The sequence below is a fragment of the Penaeus japonicus genome, unplaced genomic scaffold, assembly GCF_977035675.1.
Source record: "Penaeus japonicus unplaced genomic scaffold, GWHDUDI00000001_assembly GWHDUDI00000004, whole genome shotgun sequence".
NCBI lineage: Eukaryota > Metazoa > Arthropoda > Malacostraca > Decapoda > Penaeidae > Penaeus > Penaeus japonicus.
This window is the reverse complement of record NW_028234406.1, coordinates 34,668,967-34,673,966: the sequence shown is the minus strand read 5'-3', so window position 1 is coordinate 34,673,966 and position 5,000 is coordinate 34,668,967.

The window sequence follows — 5,000 nt, the reverse complement described above, 5'->3', positions numbered from 1 at the left end:
CTATCTACCAATCTTCCTGACTGTCTTTCCGCAAGAACGAAAGTAGATAATAATAATGATGATAATGATGATAATAATGATAATAATAATAATAATAATAATAATAATAATAATAATAATAATAATAATGAAAAAAAATATAATAATAATATGATAATATGATAATAATAATAATGATAATAGTGATAATAATGATAATAATGGTAGTGATGATAATGATCATAATGATGATAATGATTATGACAATAATAACAATAATGATAATAATAAAAATTATGGTGATAAAAATAATAATGATAAAAATATTGAATGATGATAATGACCATATTAATAATAATATCAACAATGATGATAGTAATGATGATAATGATAATGATAATGATAGTAATAACGATAATGATTATAATGATAATAATAATGATAATAATGATAATAATAATGATAATAATAATGATGATAATAATGATAATAATAATAATGATAACAATAATAATAAAATAAAAATAATGGCAATAATAATAACGATTAAAATCCGAAAGGCAATCTGCTATAAAACTCCCCCGCCCCCCTCCCCCGCCCCGCTCCCCCGCCCTCGGATACTTAGCCCGGAGTTCCGCCGCGGGTCGCCACTGTCGGCTGCCGTTTTTTTAAAGAGACACGCTTCGTAAGGGCAGCCATCGGGGCGGGTTCAAGCTGACGTGTGACCTGTCCCTCGCGGGTCCCATGACCGGGGGAATGGAAGGCACTCTGGCACTCTGGCACTCTTGCTCTCTGGGGTCTGTGGCACTCTTGCTCTCTGGGGTCTGTGGCACTCTTGCTCTCTGGGGTCTGTGGAACTCTTGCTCTCTGGGGTCTGTGGCACTCTTGCTCTCTGGGGTCTGTGGCACTCTTGCTCTCTGGGGTCTGTGGCACTCTTGCTCTCTGGGGACTGTGGCACTCTTGCTCTCTGGGGACTGTGGCACTCTTGCTCTCTGGGGTCTGTAGCACTCTTGCTCTGTGGAGTCTGTGGCACTCTTGCTCTCTGGGGTCTGTGGCACTCTAGCTCTCTGGGGTCTGTGGCACTCTAGCTCTCTGGGGTCTGTGGCACTCTTGCTCTCTGGCGCTGTGGCACTCTTGCTCTCTGGGGTCTGTGGCACTCTCAGGAATTCAGAAATCAACCATGCGTTTATCCGGATGGTAGTGATAGGAGGATTAGTATGAGAGGGAAATGAGGATTGATATGATATTGATAATAGGATTTATATGAGGGTGAAGTGAGGGTTAATGTGATAGTGACATGAGGATTAATATGATAGTGACATGAGGATTACGTAATGGTGATGATATATATAATTCATTCATTAACAATACATATAATAATAATTACAATTAGAGCTTCCATGCATGGTAATGATACTACTAGTAGTAATGATAAAAAGTAACAGTGATAATGGTGATGAGGATGATAATGACAGCATTAACAATAATAATGATTACAACAATAATCCTTATGATAAAGTTGATGATGATGATGTGATGAACAATGATAACAATTGCAAGAGAAATAACGATAATAATAAAGATAATTATAATGACAACGGTAATGATAATGATAATGATGATAGTAATATCCATGATGATAACTATAATGTCAATAATAGTGATGGTAACAAAACAACAATGATCCTTATTATCATAATTACGATAATAATAATAATAATGATAATGACAAAAAGGGTAGAACAAATCACAGTAAGGGTAAAATATTGATATAAATTATTATCATCATAATGATAGTGATAATAATAATGATGATGATGATAATATGAATAACAAAAAGATGATAGAATAACATTGATGAAGAAGTTAATAGTAATGATAATACTGATAATAATGATAATAATCATAATGATGATAATATAATGATAATGATGATGATGATGATACTGATAACAATAATGAAAACGATAATGATAAAAAGGATAATGATAATGATAAGGATAATGATAATAATAATAATAGCACTAATGAAAATGTTGATGATGATGATAATAATAATGATGATGATAATAAAGATGACAATAATAATAATGATGATAATGAAATGATAACAATAATGATAATGGTAATAAATAATGGTTATAACAATCATTACTTTTAAGATTGTTAATTCTTCTTCGTGATATCATTTGCGTTATTATTACTATCTATATGATTATCACCGTTGCTACCATCATCATTTTTATCAGTATCATTACATTTATTGTTAACATTATTGTTATTTTTATCATTATTATCATCATTATTATCATTACTACTATCATTATTATTATTATTATTATTATTATTATTATCATTATTATTATTATTATTATTATCATTATTATTATCATCATTATTATCATTAACATTATCATTATCATTATTATCATTAACATTAATATTATCATTATTACCATCACCATCCTCGATTTTATCATTATCATCATTATAATTTTCACCATTTTTATCATCATTGTTATCGCTATTATAATCTTTATCATTTATATCGTAATGAGCATTGTCATGACCAGCAGCAGTAGCACGCTATCATTATGATTATTACAAATATCATTAATGTTATAATCCTTATGATCATTATTGATAATGATACTAATAGATAATAACAAAAATAACAATATCAATGATAATGATAATGATAACAGGCAATTAGGATAATTAAGATAAGGATGATAAGATAATAACGATGATAGATACTAGGAATAAAGAAGACGACCTAAATAAAATGATAAAGATAATGAAATAGCAATAATGATCATGAAATAGCAATGATAAATGACGATGATAATTATAAAAGATGATAAAACAAAACTACGCCTCTTATTGGTTATTGATCCCAATATCTTAAAACATCTTTATCAGCTGTTCCGTCAGCTGATTGTGTGACACCTATTCAAAAGAGGAAAGCGTTTTATCTCATTTACATACTTTTTGTCGAGAATGGTTCATATTTCAAACAGGATTGACCATTTGCGTGATGCAGCAATGCTATATGCAACAATTAACCAGGTCATGTTGGAACCAAAATAGGAATGTTAATAGTCCAGTGGATGAAGTTAGCAAAACGGCGGGTCAGTCGTAAAGGGTTATATTGCGCTGGAAATGGCGTCATGATCGATAACTTTACATGACATTAATGAGGCTCAGTTACGGGGCACAGGCAGTGTGTCCATGACCTGACATGACCTCCCTGAAAAGAGACACAGAATAACGAAAAGCACATAGATGGAAACGTGTATGTACCTACAGCTCCTATCTCGTTCCGTTGGATCTAGTATGATGACACCACTACAAATAAAGAAAAATACTTTTAAACATATTTTTTTTGTGGGGAACAAGAATACATCACACACAAAAAAAACAGTAACTACCGGAAATATAATCCCTCGCAGCGCAGACACTAACTTCACGCCGCACCGGGATAAACAACCAAACAAAAGACACAAGGCAACCACAAGAAAAAAAAAAAAATCTCGGAAGCCATCTCATAAGGACTTCGGGAAAAGGAGGTTTCCTTGAACAAGGGTAAGAAAAAAAAAACTTGAGTTACATTTCAAGAAAGGGATCTGGATGTTCAAGACCGGAAGAAAATATGACCCCCAAAAAAAGAAGAAGACGAAGACGAAGATGAAAAAAAAGTAAAAGAAAGAAAAAAGAAAAAAACACTTGGTAATACTCCTTGCCATGTGCAGACAGGACCATCTATTGTTCTGACTTGTGTGGGATTACTCTTGCATGACGCTCCTCGCATATCGCTGGAACAGAAGAGGAGGGACGAGAGGGAAGGGAAGAAAGGAGAGAGGAAGCAAGGGAGGCACCGATAAGACAGAGAGGCGGTGTGCGTGAGCGAGAGGAAGGAAGGGAAGGATGAGAGAAGAGGAGAAGGAGAGGGAGAAGGGGAAAAGAACGGAAGCGTGGACATTGAAAACCGGAAAGGGAAAGGAAGTAAGAAAATATACATTAGAGAGAAGATGGGAAGAAACAGAGTGATAGAGAGAGACAGTAAGAATAGAGAAAAATGGAAGACAGAAATGAAGGCCTGAATAATGCTACCTCTGGAGAGAGATAGAAGCAGGAAGGAGAAAAGAGAGAAAAGGGAGAGACAGAGAACAACTGCCAAACAAATCCTATTAGAGGAAAGCTGAAATGGCTTCCCAAGTACCTGAAATTCAGAAGTTGAGAAATTAACGTTTGGGTATAAGCCGGAGGTCTGTGTGAATGTGTAAAGTCTCTCTCTTCCTCTCTCTCTCTCTCTCTCTCTCTCTCTCTCTCTCTCTCTCTCTCTCTCTCTCTCTCTCTCTCTCTCTCTCTCTCTCTCTCTCTCTCTCTCTCTCTCTCTCTCTCTCTCTCTTTCTCTCTCTCTATCTATCTATCTATTTCAACATCATGTCGATTTTTTTTTTCAATCAATATATCATAAAGCAGATTAAAGGAACGAAAAAAGAAGGAAAGTCGCGAAAAACGGCCTAGTGAACTGGGGGGTGGGGGGTCAACCATGCTGAAAGGTGAGGAGCTGTTGAAATCCGGATCTTGGAAAATGTCGAGGAAAATATGGTGGATGGAATAAAGAGTGAGTACTTGAAGGTGAGACAGAGAGAGAGAAAGGGAGAAGGAGAGAGAGAGAGAGAGAGAGAGAGAGAGAAAGAGAAAGATAGAGATAGAGAGAGAAATAGATAGATAGATAGAGAGAGAGAGAGAGAGAGAGAGAGAGAGAGAGATAAAGAGAGAGAGAGAGAGAGAGAGAGAGAGAAGATTCCCAATCAGACTAAAACTCCAGCCCAGGCTTCCTTGCCGAAACCGGAGAAAAACGGTCAATAACTTTGCATGTGAACCTCGTGTTTGGAGTAGAACCATTTCAACTTTCCAGGTGAAAGAGTTCATTGGCAAATTGTTATCTTTTTTGCATTGGGAATAGGTCTGGAGGTAGAAGGGATTTCGTATATATGTTATAGTAAGAATAT